General features: G+C 45.6%; 1 protein-coding gene and 1 long non-coding RNA gene across 2 annotated transcripts in view; both read right to left on the reverse strand.

Moving 5' to 3' along the window:
* Positions 1-15878, reverse strand: part of LOC123503644 (hemicentin-2-like) — a 232601-nt gene that overhangs the window by 158081 nt on the left and 58642 nt on the right.
* Positions 1749-7831, reverse strand: LOC123503645. The gene is made up of 2 exons (XR_006674553.1): positions 7543-7831; positions 1749-2387 (listed from the first exon to the last, which is right to left on the reverse strand). It is a non-coding gene; the product is annotated as an uncharacterized LOC123503645 (long non-coding RNA).

Genomic DNA, 15878 nt, shown 5'->3' on the forward strand with positions numbered 1-15878 from the left:
GCTCGAAAATCCATACCTATATTTGTACCGTGAGTATCATTACACCAATATGAGCTCCTTCAATTCCGTGGCCGATGTTGCTGTTGCTGTTCTTGTTGTGTGTGTGTGTGTGTGTGTGTGTGTGTGTGTGTGTGTGTGTGTGTGTGTGTGTGTGTGTGTGTGTGTGTGTGTGTTTCATAACAACTTTACACACCAGGAAACAAAACGTTTCCCTATAATGAGTGTTCATATCCTTCTTTCCGCCACGGAAAAATAGAACAAGTAAAACATCACACACACACACACACACACACACACACACACACAGAGAGAGAGAGAGAGAGAGAGAGAGAGAGAGAGAGAGAGAGAGAGAGAGAGAGAGAGAGAGAGAGAGAGAGAATGGTGGAGAGGGATGATGAAGGGAACAGCCTTGCCTGGGGCGTATTTAACACTGCCGCGTGGATGTCTGTGTGATGAGATCCATGCATGTGTTAGCGGGTTTCGCGCGGCACGTTTCGCTTATACAGTATACACTAGTTTATAGCCGCGTGTGTCCCTGTCGGTCCAGGCGGTCTACGCCGCATGCCGCGCTCGTTTGTATATGAAACTGCAATGGTTTAGTTTTTATGAGTACATCAAAGAGCCGCGCGTGTCGTTAGTGTTTTTACAGTGTATGACTTGCGAGGGAGGATTGCTTGTTTGCTGCAGGTCATTTAAAGTAGTAGTAGTAGTTTATTGACAAATTATTAATACAACTGACAAGAAATACATGTTAACTTAAATAATCTGTCCAACTTAACCTGAACATCACAATTATTAGTCTTTTCTGAGTATTTATTAAAGAAATCGTATACTTAGCATAAGCTACTTGTAATCACAGGTACAGATTAACGCAATAAACAATAAACACTCAACAATCCTGGAAACTCACGTATCATGTAAACTCATATAAATCATGTGCAACTCATGAATCCCATATGGATCCCATAAACCACATAATACAATTAAGTACCACGAAACATAGAAAACAAACAAAATCCTATGGTACACATAACACCCATTAATCATATAAATACAAGAAACACCTGAAAACCCATAACACGTAAAATCACACATATACCATAGAAAAACTCATCACATACACAAAATTTCCATTATTCCTTGAGACACATAAAACACGCATAAAACATACGTAGGGAACCCCTGAACCCACATTACTTACATGAAGCACACATGGATCACAAAACCCATAAAACACATGAGCCATATGCAACAGGTACGCAATACATGACACATGAAGCACGAAAGAAATTGATTAAACTGATGACACATATAACCCACATAAAACACACGAACACATGACCTACCTGAAGTAAACATGAAATACATAAAACATGCATGACTCACATGGAACATGCAACACGCAAGCATCACTTCAACTACATGAATCCCATGGAAAACACATCCATCGCATGACACAGTAAAACACATATGAATCACACGAAACCCATGACACATAAAATACACATGAAAAATGACACACACATGCCACACGAAACACACACACACACACACACACACACACACACACACACACACACACACACACACACACACACACACACACATAGATGGCAATGGCTATCCCGCCCGCCACATCTCAATAAATGTTGGTCGGCAGTTTTCCACCTTGCTAGACAGCAATTTTGTAGAGATGTCATGGTTTCGTTTGAAACACATCACCATCATAGTATTTTTTCTTTGTTTCGATTCAATACAAACTCCCACACGTCACATCGGCAATCTCTCTCTCTCTCTCTCTCTCTCTCTCTCTCTCTCTCTCTCTCTCTCTCTCTCTCTCTCTCTCTCTCTCTCTCTCTCTCTCTCTGAGTAGTACAACGGCATGTAATAAGTAGCTTCTCTCCTCTCCTCATCTAAGAATATATTGATTCTGACACCTACGGTATCGTGGTTAATTTCCCATTGGTTTGTATCGGAGGTCAGCCAGTCCCTACGCACCATAAATAGCTCTGCCAACGCCTATCAGCCTCCAGTGATCTCTCGTTACAAACTTTTCTGGACCCTGACCGGAGGAGGTAATGACTGCTGCGGCCTGACTTAAAGGAGTGTTGTTTTGTCTGCCTGCCAGGCCATGAGTACAGTACAGAGCTGCTCGTTACAGACCTCACCCATCGCCGTATTGCTCCAAATAAAACCAACTATTGCTAGTTAATTGAGACAAGTTACAATTACTATGGACTAGCGGACGACCAAAGCTGTTCAGCTCTAATCAAGGAGAATGAAGGTGATGAAATACCTCCGGCGCAGACACAGTGCCAGGCAAGAATGATACTGGTAGGTCAGTGCCTTACCTTGACCTCAGTGAGCACAGGTGACGCCACACTTACCTGAAAAGAAAAATGCATTATCAGCATGGTTGCTAAATTCTACCTTAGTGTAATTCTTTGTGTTAATACTTATTGCGTCAAGAGCATCGAGCTGACGTTAGGCCAACGTTGACTTAAAGCGTAGAAATTGAAGTGACACTAATATGAAAAGTACAGTGTTAAGTTACTAAAGATATCAAATAAAGATCAAGGAACGTTTGTCCACCCACTTCATTGGCATTACCATACCCACCCTTTCACAAAATAGCATTGTATAAGCCATAATATATCTTTTCCTCTCTTCGAATAAGATCGCCATTTCCTATTTCAGTGGTGAGTCTTTCAGGTGCAAACACCGCAACAACTCCCTCTCTTGGCTGGTTGTCTTGCCTCTCTCTCCGACACTTCAATTCGTGACTCGGCCTCCACTCGTCCCTGATCCCCCGACACACCATCGCCACCACCATCACCACCACCGCCCGTCCAAGAGAGTGTCTCTTACTTCACGCTATCTAGATTACGTGGCTTCTATTTCTGTTTGCAATAATTTCTTTGTATATATTTGTTCTGGCGAGCGTGCGCGCACGCACACACACACACACACACACACACACACACACACACACACACACACACACACACACACACACACAGACAGACAGTCTCTCTCTCTCTCTCTCTCTCTCTCTCTCTCTCTCTCTATATATATATATATATATATATATATATATATATATATATATATATATATATATATATATATATATATATATATATATATATATATATATATATACATATATATAATATTTATATATGCATATCGCTCTCCGCTCTCTCCCTCCTCGCCTCCCTTCACCTAATCCACATATCAACAACATCAAGATAAATCTAACACATACTCGTAGATGAATGAATGAATGAATATATTAATTTTAGGTCCAGTTGCGTAAACATGGCGGGGCAGGAGAGCTGAGGCGGAGTGCTAAATGGTATATATATTCTGACATTTGTTTTGTCCATTTGTTTCTGTCTCATTAGGCCGCTAATGACACGCCTGTACTGAGGAGGACGGGTGGGAGAGGGGGAGGAGACCTGGAGGGAAGGAGGTAGTGAGGGAGAGCAATGGGAGGGAGAGCATTGGGAGGGAGGGAGGGAGGGAAGGAGGGGCGGGAATGACACAGGGGAGGGTCACTCATTACGCTCTACACGTGGCCATTAAGAGTTTCATTAGCAATCGTTAGAATAAGGAAAATAACATCGCAAACGTTATAACAGATCACCGGGGCAGAGGCGGGGACGAGGCTGGGCCGAAACGGGAGGGGGGGACTGTGTGGGTACATGTGGAAAGGCGCATGAGGGTGGCCGATGTAGAGAGAGAGAGAGAGAGAGAGAGAGAGAGAGAGAGAGAGAGAACTTCTAAATGAAAAACAAGTTGTCTCATTTACCAATAAGAACGTGCCCGTGTCTCTCTCTCTCTCTCTCTCTCTCTCTCTCTCTCTCTCTCTCTCTCTCTCTCTCTCTCTCTCTCTCTCTCCAATAGGTTTAGGTAGAAATGTTCCAGTTATGCTCCCGAACTGCACTAAAATAACTAACGTTTCCAATAAGGCAACACGCGATTGTCTGCGTAACACTCCCTCCTCCTGCTCCACCGCTCTTGCCTCCGGAGTGACGGCAGGTGCAAGCGCGGGCGTGGGCGGTGAGACGTGATGAGAGGGTAGTGGCAGTGATGGGCGGTGTGGTGATGTATGGAATAGCGCGTGGTGTTGAGAAAGAATGGGATGAGGAGTGAGTGACGGTGGTGAACACGCATGTAACTCAAGGACAAAACAAACAAGTAAGCAAACCAGTAATGCAATCAAGCCTCGAGTCTCCTTCATCAGGGAACAATTGATGCATTTCACAAGGCAACACAACAAGGGCGCATTTCACAACCACTCAGGAATAAAGTGTCACATGCATTCTCTTGTCTGATAACCTTCCTATCTAAAAATGTTCTATTGGTATTCTTTCTTCCTCATTCTTGTTATTCTTCTTTCACTTTTATATTCCCTCTCACGCTGCCTCCTGCTGCCTGATGAGCCTCGTGTGGGCGCCGCTCATACCCCATCCTGTCCTCGCCGCTTTTACTCTGCTCTCCTCCACGTAATATTATTTTCCTCTTCCTCTCTCACAGCCTCCTCTTTGGCCATGTCCTTTTACCTTCCTTATTTACTTCATCCCTGCCATCTCATATTCCTTCTTTTCCTCTCTTCTTTGTTCCCTCGCGGCTCAGTTTTACGCTACACACATTTCTTTCCTCCCTGTTCGCTACCAACCTGCTGACACTTTTACTCTTGTCAAAGCAAGGCGGCCTTTCCTTCCTACTTTCCTCCGTGTCTCCCTTTACCTTCTCTTTTATTCCTACTTTCCCCACTCCTGTCTCTCCTTCCCTGCTTCGTCGCGGCCGAGGGAAACCTTGCTCCTGCCAATCTCTTTTTCCCCTCCGTCACTTTCAACACACTCCGCCTTCCTCTCTAGGCACACTCAGCCCGCCTCTCATACTTGTGCATGTCGTCTTCACTCATTACCTCCACTCCTCATTCACTATACGCTACTCCCTCTCTTCTTCTTCTTCTTCCTTCCTCCTCCTCCTCTTCCTTCCCTGCTGCTCATAAAAGTTGCCCTTCTTCCTTTACGACCCCTCGGGCGAATCTTTTATTTCTGCTGCTTCATAACCACTTTCATCACATATTCTCTCTCTCTCTCTCTCTCTCTCTCTCTCTCTCTCTCTCTCTCTCTCTCTCTCTCTCTCTCTCTCTCATTTTTTTTCCTGATAGACACTCCAAGTTTCCTCTTTCCATTTCCAGCTGTGTCTCCAACATTTACTATTTCCTTCAAAAGTTCTTCCCTTTCTTCGTCACGAGGAATCTTTCAAGCTCACCAGAGTTTCCTTCAAGTTTCCCGGGTTGGTTTCCTTCAACGCTTCCCGCCACAAGACAAAAATACGGATCTTCAAACTCTCCAGGATATTTCGCAGCCCAAGTTACACATTTCCAAAGAAAAGTTGTCCTCTACTTCACAGAGCCTTTTCCTTCTTATTTTCTACCTTTTTTTTTTCCTTGGCAATGAGACTCACTCCACAACTAACCACCACCACCACCACCACCACCACCACCACCACCACCACCACCACCACCACCATCACCACCACCACCACCACACAGCCAAGATCGTTCACCATATACAATAAGGAGTTTTACACCATTCATCACCACTCCCGTCGCTTCTGCCACGCTCTGCCTTCATTATGCCTTGCAATGGAAGCTTCATGCTCTTGTTTTAACTTGAGAAGAGACAGTGTCATCTTCGATGCAAACTCCTTCTCTTGCCTCTTACTCCTCCTGTCTCCTCCCCCACGGGCAGGCCGGCAGGGACGTGCATGCACCCGTCCTCACATCTGGCTATGAATACCGCAAGACCTTTGCATATTTCCCGTGACGGTGCAGGAAGGCCTACCCTACACCCATGCCCCAGGGATAGAAAGACCCGCTCCACGCACCTAGGAGATGGGAAGGCCCGCCCATGCCAATCCCAGGGAGGAAACCTCATGTTTACGTTTTGTGAGTGATATGTTCAGACTGGACTTTTCTTTATTCTTGCGCGCTGCTGCCTTTAAGTGTTCACGAGTGATGGAACCCGGCACCCGGCCTGCCGTACACCCGGCCCTCGCGGTGACTGAGAGCACGTGTGGCTGCACCGATCCCTGGAAAAACCACACCACAAAACACAAAGGTCAACCTGTTTCCCTCCTTTGTGACCACCGAGCAAACATGTCCAGGATTTACATCGCAGCGAGACAAACACATCACGAGATTCAGGAATGTGCTGAACACACTCACACCTGCTGCACGATAAACTCTTCCCAGTCCCACCACCAACCACCAGGCACCAGGGTGTGTGTGTGTGTGTGTGTGTGTGTGTGTGTGTGTGTGTGTGTGTGTGTGTGTGTGTGTGTGTGTGTGTGTGTGTGTGTGTGTGTGTTAAATGTTCCTATCACCACCACTACAACCAATACCATTACTACTACTATCACGGCATTATCACTTATTTATCAAACACACAGCAAAGCCTGTCAGGCCTAAGACAAAGAAAAGCCTCTTACCTCACGCCTCTACCCTTCTATCCTTCCTCCATGAACTCTGACATTGCTGAAAGATGCTCCCCCCCCCCGTCTCCTCCTCTCACTTCTCTCAGCTGCAGCTCACCCTCCTCTCCCGTCGCCGTCACTCAGTTAAGATATGCAAGACTCCTCCCATGATGCAATATTCCTGTGTGAACTCTTGTCACTAGCACGCTCTTTAAAGGTAGAATATTATCTCTCTCTCTCTCTCTCTCTCTCTCTCTCTCTCTCTCTGCATCGCAGAAGACTAAGACAAACAAGCAGGACGTGGTCGAGAAGGGTCTTGCAGTACTCAGCCACTCGCCTCCTTAAGCCTCGTAGGTCCCGCTCAGTAGGCCAGGCCGCGTGGCGGCGGCGCGGTTCTCTGCAGACATATCAAAGCGACGAGTAAGACTCATTTTATTGTTGGTGTGTTTATATCCATTTCAGTGGCTCATGCTGTATTAGATTTGCTATTACGGGAGAGAGAGAGAGAGAGAGAGAGAGAGAGAGAGAGAGAGAGAGAGAGAGAGATTCCACTTTTAAAGAGCCTGTACTATAGAGGTAAGAGTTTACATAAGAATATTGCATCAGGAGAGGAGTCTTGCTCGTGTCCTCAGACAACTAAGTTTTGTCACACTGCCTCGAGAAACTGAATGTAAAGGAAGGCACGGTCGGGTGGCAGGCAGAGGCGGGTCAAGGTATAACATTACGATGGTGGGGGAAGGGAGAGAAAGAGGAAGAGAGAGAGAGAGAGGGGGGGAGGGTCAACAGCAAAGCACCGAGTCGACAGCAGCCACAAACCGATGAAGGGAATAAGGCGGCGGTAGCAAAGGGTCGGGAGAGGGCAAGTTTCGGCACGATAAACCAGACGAGCTGGTCTGGAGTACGATGTGGTGTCAAATCTCATGGGCTGCGAGATCAGACTCCATTACTGGCACAGCAGACCAGCCGCGCTCTGACTGTTAAGTGTGTGTGTGTGTGTGTGTGTACGATAATACAGTAAGTGGTTGTTAAACATACATGGCAACTTACCCGCTTCATGACGACACTCCAGTAGACGTCACTGGGTGTTTGTAATGTATGTTGCACTGATGCTACGTGGGGCTCAGCACTGTCTTCCGCAAGATACACAAAACCTACCACTGTCTTGAGGTGAGTAACATTCCTATCACGGAATGAATATCACGTCATGAATATCACACGAATATCATGACCAAACACTCAATGTTTGTGAATGTGACACACAGCTTCCCTGTCACAAAAGATACACAGTGTCACTCGGCTGACTCAGCTGATTGACGGCACTCCTCACAGTGCTGTCAGGATGAACACAGAGTGATGAGTGATGGGAGATAATAGATGAGCGTGAAATGGCTACGCTGAGTTACCATGTATGTTTAAAAGTACAAATTATTGTATTACTGTCATCTGCACATTTTCTTCACTGACACAAACAAAAACTTTATTTGTCATTTGCTAACTGCTTCCTGTAAGGCTTTGACTGCGTACATTGTACACACACAAGAAAAATAATTTAATCCAGCCCGACACCCTCGAGTATGCAGCGAGGAGAGGAAGGAAGGAGGGAAGAGATGGGGAGCTGACGGGGGCCTGGCCTGGGGAGGAGATCGCAGTGCTTCACTCAACTTGCACTCATGTTAATTTGTCGTAAAAATCAAGCAAAACACGGCGAAAAGCTTTGTTGTAGCAAGTGTTGCTGAGGACACGTCTCTCCTCTCAGTAAAGCTGTGGGTCACTCCACACTCCATGTGCATTCACCGTCACCACTCGTTTGGCTCACACGAAGATTCGAGAATCATTCACACGAGTAATGCAGGACGCTTGACTTGCTCCAGACGCTCGTTGGTGAAGTGCTGCCTCTGAACCCACATGATGAAATTGGTGTGAAACACGTAGTTACATCAAGGAACGTAATTATAAGCAAATACATAGATAGATACGAGTATACGCCGTCACACGAATACTGATCAATAAGATGGTTAATTAGTCGAATAAAGTACGGAAGACGATTTACACACAGGTGAGACAAGCAGGTAGAGGTAATTGGGAAATCTCAAAAAAGAAACGAAGTAGAAAATAAAAGTTACAAAATATAGGAGCTTTATTTTTAACACAGAAGAGGAAAGGTGTCAATGAGAGAGGCGGCGGCGACGGCTGCACCTTGTAACCCATCACCCACCACCACCACCTGTCCATCCATCACCTCCCTACCCATCACCCACCATCCCATCACCTCCCTACCCATCACCACCACCACCACCTGTCCACCCATCACCTTACCCATCACCACCACCACCACCTGTCCACCCATCACCTCCCTACCCATCACCTGTGTAAGGGCGGCGCGTCCCTCGGTGATCAAAGACGCCCCAAGATTAACTGGCAAGACAAGATGGCAGAATAATGGCGCTGATCAAAGGCAAGGATGGTACGACCAGAAAAAAAAAAACTGGGCGGCTAATTTGCCTGTGATGTCTCAAGACCTTCTCCTGCCATTTACCTCCCTTCCCTCCCGTCCTCCCTCCCTCCCTCCCTCCCCTTCCTGTCGCGCCCTCTTCTCTCCCTACCACCTTCCCTTCCTCCTTCCCTCCCTGCCGCTGCTTCCCTGTCCAGCTCCCTCATGAACCACACAGCTCCTCCTTGCTTCAACACCACCAGCATACAGGAAGGAAAGAAGGTATACTTGAACACATTCTCTCTCTCTCTCTCTCTCTCTCTCTCTCTCTCTCTCTCTCTCTCTCTCTCTCTCTCTCTCTCTCTCTCTCTCCTCAGACCTTAGATCAATACTCATTACAGGATAGCTCTGCCTTTTTCTTCATCCATCTTTCCCATTCTCTTACATTTCCATGCCTTAATTATATATTTTCTTTCCTATTTCCGCATCTTAATTATGTATATGTTTTTTTTTTTTCAGAAAGTCAGTCATACAGAAACAATATCCTTACTAAAATTACTCGTATCATTTTGATTCGACTGCCGTAAATATGCGAAATATTGATTGAAAGAGTGGTGCCTTGGTAATCCTGAATGACAAGGCTTCGGTACAGCTAAGCTTCTCAAAATCTCAGCATTTGAGTCCCTTAAGATTGAGAGCAACACCACCACCAGGCATGTCCCGTGAGGCCTGTACCTCCATGCTTAATGGCTGTGAAATGCTGCAGACTAGCTGACTTCCACCAATTTCCAGTATGACTGTATATTCCTACTTGGTACTTCTTGACACACTGGTTTGTGGTGCGAGGCTCCACAGCCAAAACATTCCGCACCGATTCACAGCAGGGGAGTCGCCGATTCTCCTCGTGTTATTGTCTGTTTCGGGTTCGTGTCGCCACTCGCCATGACCTCTCCTGTATATGTTTCTAGTGACTTTGACCTCACTTGTCAAGCCACGCGTCACTCTCATTCCATCTGTTCGTCACTACAGGAATTCTTGGGATCTTTTTCTTTTCTTTCTCTTTATCTTCTCTTCCCACTATAGTTCTAGTAATGTTCTTTTCTCTGTATTTATCATAGTTTTTTATAAGTTAGATTTTTTTTTTTTTTTTTTTTTTTTTTTTTTGTTCCGGTGGCTTCCCACGTGACAGACAACACGTGATAGTCTATATAATACCTACCTACACACACACACACACACACACACACATCTATCTTTTTTTGCCGTGTTATCATACAACTCGTAAAGCTATTTGAACATCCCAGCACAGTATTACATCAAAGCTGTAGTCTAATATCTAGTAACCTATTTCCCACCTACCTATCAAGCTACACATCTAAACTAAACACACGCCATCTTCCTTATATCGACCTACCAAACCATTCAACTGTATGCACACACACACACACACACACACACACACGAGTTTCCTCCACAGCGGCGCCCCAGCTCACTCGTTGACTTAGAGATGACAAGAGCCAGCTTTCCCTGTGCCTGAAACCTTCCACTACAACGCTTCTTTGATCAAACTGATGCGTAGCTTTTCCTAGTGACGTTCCTGAAGGAAGTCATTAAACTCTAAGTAGCGGCCTTCAAAGCGTAGCACTTTGTAAGGTCACACTGGTGTATGTATTGATGAGGTACGGGAACAGTGACGGGAAGTGTGCGAAGCTTCGTTCATCATTGCTGAGCAGGGAGGGTGTTACTGTCGAGGCGCACTAACGCACTAATGCCGGCCGACCCTCACTTAAGTGGAATCGAGTGCATGTGGCGTCCACTTTGCGGCATTGAGGCATGGATGGCCACTGCAGTGCCTCGGTGGCGGAGGCTTAAATATCACCCTGAGTATTCACAAGTGGCGTGGAGGATCAGTGATGAACCTTCCTAATTTCAAGAAGGACCATCTCTCTCCATTATGCAAAATATTCCGTCCCCATCTATTTAATGTAGTCTTGACCAGACCAGACAAGACCACAATACCACACTAGTCAAGCTCCCTTCACACCAGACTAAACTAACTCAGAACACATCAAACCAAAGTCATTTACATCACACACCAACTAGTTCCCATGAAGATGAGACCAATGCATGAACACACACACACACACACACACACACACACACACACACACACACACACACACACACACACACACACACACACACACACACACACACACACACACACACACACACACACACAGGAGCACAAATGCGTGGTAGAGTATTGGCGAGGGTGATGCACGGGTATGAGTTGGATGTTGGTGATAGCAGACTGTCACCACTCACCAGTAAACAGGGGACGTATTACATACACTTGCGTGTTGACAGACACATATACATGGCTGCCGCGAGAGGCTCCCCGCACACATCAAAAGCAAAGGCCCAAGAGAAATAGCGAAGGTAAGCTACGCTAACCTATGTGTTTCTCTTCCACTTTCCCTCTCGGCGCTCTACTTGAAGCTATCGGGTTTAACACAGGAATTAAGAATAACAAAAAAAAAAATACTATTATATATAACGAGGAAGGGATGGCGCACGAAGCAATCTGCAAGCTAATTACGCAGAGGTGATTAAACCGGCTGAGGAAATTACACCGAACACGTTTATCCCTGATGAGTTTCCAAAACGGCTCCGCCATTTAAGTGGCAACTCATTCCTAAATGTGGACACAATTCCACCTTGAAAGAATTACCCGCACAATCAAAGTTCACTGATATTCCAAACACTGGGACGTTTGCTCTCAGGAAAATTATTTTGTTCCGTGGAAATGTAAAGTAAATTATGTGCCGATGTCTCTTTCTTTAAAGGATAAAGAGATACACGGCATGAGAAAATATATCGATAGAAAAGATGAAACATAACACAATGTAAGAAAACACATCGGTAAAAAATAGTTAACAAACTCAATAACAACAACAACTTTCTTCACTAAGTCTGTTCTTCATTCACACACAAAGCTAAACAACTGGAAGAAAAAATGCGTGTCCAACTACTGCCACCACCACCACCACAAAAGACATACAGTGAATCTTTGTGTGACAGTGCCGGGAGGAGTGTCCCGCGCCCTCTGCCACAGCGACTCTCAGTACAGGGGAATGCGGAGGCACAGCGAGGCAGGAGGGCGAGGCGGAATAGGGACGGAGTGCGAGAGGACATAAAAGAGGAAGGCAGAAAGAAGAGGACAGTGGAGGAAGAGAGAAAAGTGAGACTAGCACAGGGATTTGGGGAGAAGGGGAGACAAAACAACGCACGCACTCTTACACTCCACGAAAATATCCACTGGAAAGAGAACTGAAATGCACTGATGGGAGAGAGAGAGAGAGAGAGAGAGAGAGAGAGAGAGAGAGAGAGAGTGACGCTAAGGGATTTTTGCTCTAAGATATTTTCGTCGATGGAATAGATAAGGACAAATTAATGCCACAAAGAAACTCTTAAATCTAAAAAAAAAATAATAATGATAATGCAACATATATCGTGCAAAGAACACGTGATGGCAGAGATGAGAGGTGATAAGGCGCGAGGCATCGGTGGTGGTGGTGGTGGTGGTGTAAGTGGAGGAGGAGGAGGAGGAGGAGGAGGAGGAGGAGGAGGAGGAGGAGGAGGAGGAGGAGGAGGAGGAGGAGGAGGAGGAGGAATTTTAAAAAGAAGAAAAGAGGAAGAAATGAAGGTACAGCCGGAGGGAAAAAAATGTTAAGCAACACACACACGCGCTGTTGACGTTGATTAAGAGGGAACATTTACCAAGTGTGTGTGTGTGTGTGTGTGTGTGTGTGTGTGTGTGTGTGTGTGTGTGTGTGTGTGTGTGTGTGTGTGTGTGTGTGTGTGTGTGGAATTCTAGAAAATAATTCTCTCGTCACGGCACTGGAATTCTAGAAAATAATTCTCTCTCTCTCTCTCTCTCTCTCTCTCTCTCTCTCTCTCTCTCTCTCTCTCTCTCTCTCTCTCTCTCGTTATAAATTTTCCTCTCTTAAAAGATGGTAAATAAATACATATAAAGGCAAAATGCAAATCCTTTGGCACATACAAAGTTCTAAGTAATCACACACACACACACACACACACAGAGAGAGAGAGAGAGAGAGAGAGAGAGAGAGAGAGAGAGAGAGAGAGAGAGAGAGAGAGAGAGAGAGAGAGAGAGAGAGAGAGAGAGAGAGAGAGAGAAACACTGAAGCTTTGCCAGATGTGCAGTAAATCTAACGGCCATGTTCACAAATCAGCTTCAGTATATTGCTTAATGTTTATGATACGTAATTCTTCTTTTTACTTTGGTGTTGAGCACTGACATAATGATAACGTACTGACTGTAGTGTCCATTTGTAAAAGTTTTTGGCAGCGTTCTCTTACAGTGAACTTATAAATCCGTGTTGAAATCAGAGCTGAAAAGTTATTAGTGAAATCACTACATAAAAGTTCAGTATGATGAGGCTTCACCAGGGCTATCATTCACTCCTACAGAAAACAGGAGCACGTCAGGCATTGCCTCTCTCGATACAAGTTTGCATATCTGATCGACAAAAAATGACTCCGTGAAGAATTTCAGCCGCGCATCAATCTTCCTAATCCTCGGCACTGTGCCGGCCACTGCACCACAGCGTATCGAATATGTTCATCAATACAGCGATGGGAATAAGGTGAATGAAGATTGATGACGATAAACAGGGAAATAAAGCAGATGCAGGGAAGGCAGCGCTGGTGTTCCAACGCGAGCTTCCGTCACTGAATAATGCATGCTTGTAGTACACAGACATCCTGCTAATGATAAAAGCATGCTATGTGAATAAAACAACACGCGCATGCCTTCTAACAACTCATAGCTTGGAATAATGCAATAATGTGTTTTAAATTGAAGATAGAAATCATGATGAAATCTTTATATTGATATTTGCTTTGCTTTTCATACATTGTTTTCATCTATCCAGAGCATCAGCAGATAACAATGGTGTGGATAACACCTTGCAAGCAAAGCCAGCTCATTATTTCAGAGGAGACGCGGCGCAGAGGAGTTGGCTGGGCGCGGCGTGATGGTAGTACTCGTAAGTGACGAGCGTCTTGGTCAACACCGATGCGTGTGGCGAGGGCGTTATGGTTCACTAGGGACTCCAACTTTACTTCCTTTCTTTCTGCTTTTTGTGAGGATACTCGGGACATTTGCATGACTAACAATTATAGGGCAAGGGACAAACAGTTACCCGAATACTGCGCACTGGGTATGGTGATCTCATTCTGAAATAGGCCACTCTCACACAAAAAGCATAAACAATACATACATAATCTATTCACAGGCAGACAGACAGACATATAGACACACAGGCAAATATACGAAAGTTGCCGAGTATGACGTGTGTGTGGCTGAGAATGCAGGTCAGGTGTGATCATTTTATTAGCTGTGGCACGACGCTGCAACTAACACCTATTACTGCAACTGCCACAACTTTCAGACACACACGCATAAAAAAAACATGATCCCACGCACTGCACTTAACACAATAACAATACCGTTTTCTAACGTACCGATCCCACACCAACCCGACACCCACGCCATGTCCACTTCCACCACCACTCCCAACACACCCTCTCACTCTCGCACAGCATAACGACCTTCATTTCGTTTGCATCATTAAAATTTCCACGTCCCTGATTTGGCAGCGCGCTTCACACACACAAGTCTCCAATGGGGCCGTGTTTTGGTTTTCCACGCCCTGCCTCCCTGCCGTCCTAACGTGTCCGTAATCCCGCCACCGCCAGCCGCCCTGCAAGCAAGCAACCTGGAATCCCACTAAAGACTATTTTCCCTCCCTTCTTTCTTTCTGCCTTCATATCACTGTGGTGGAGACTGATGAAATTTATAGGGAATCTCGGAGGCTTATTGCTTACTGCATGCGCGACGCCTGAAGCTGTGATGCATTGAGTGCCAGGAAATGCATATTGAGCACAGTTATGCCATTATTTTCAGCTGACCATTGGGTTTATTGAAAAGCTGTTATTGCCGTGGTTTGTATCCCGTTCTGGTGCGGGGTGCTGGTTGTGGGTGGGGAGGGAGGTAGGGAGGGCAGGACACAAGTGGTCAAAAGAAACGAAGGCAGCTAGAAAGGACTCGGTGTTCACCACTACACCACCGGACAACTAATGCTATCATCACCAATGTATTCAGCTTACATCATAAAATTCTTCCAGCAAGAACTAGTGCCAGCCAGCGTTATTAATCAAAATTAAAAACGCACACACCCTTTCTTCCCCGGAGAGAGGCACGGGTGAGACTCATTCCCAAGTATCCCGACCTGCTCCATCCCCGGTAGTGAAGTCTGCACTGGGCAAACAAACACTACCTCGAGATGAAAGGAGCTTCGACTCTCTGTCCCTGGAATCAAACACGACTCTTTTGTCTTGACCGAGCAGAGGGTGCCTTACTGAGAGACACAGAAGCTCCGAGGGTGCACCAGTGTTGAGAGAGAGAGAGAGAGAGAGAGAGAGAGAGAGAGAGAGAGAGAGAGAGAGAGAGAGAGAGAGAGAGAGAGAGAGAGAGAGAGAGAGAGAGAGAGAATATGCAAGCACAATTTGTCGCGCCTCACTTCATATCTGACATGGTGAATTCAAATGCTCTACTGGATGAGCATACAGCGAATTAGTATTTTTCCCAACTCTTTCATAATTTAATGGAAACTATGATAAACATGTTCTGTGTGTGTGTGTGTGTGTGTGTGTGTGTGTGTGTGTGTGTGTGTGTGTGTGTGTGTGTGTGTGTGTGTGTGTGTGTGTGTGTGTGTGTGTGTGTGTGTGTGTATCATGCACATCTCTCTCCATACACGTCTAGTTCAGAAGTGCCAATTATCGTTCGCAGTACTGTGAACATATTTGGAGACCTCATCACGTGAATGGAATGTGAACATGTACAGAACACCCCAATGGAATC

Source organism: Portunus trituberculatus, chromosome 14 (genome assembly GCF_017591435.1).
Source record: "Portunus trituberculatus isolate SZX2019 chromosome 14, ASM1759143v1, whole genome shotgun sequence".
NCBI classification, from domain to species: Eukaryota; Metazoa; Arthropoda; class Malacostraca; order Decapoda; family Portunidae; genus Portunus; species Portunus trituberculatus.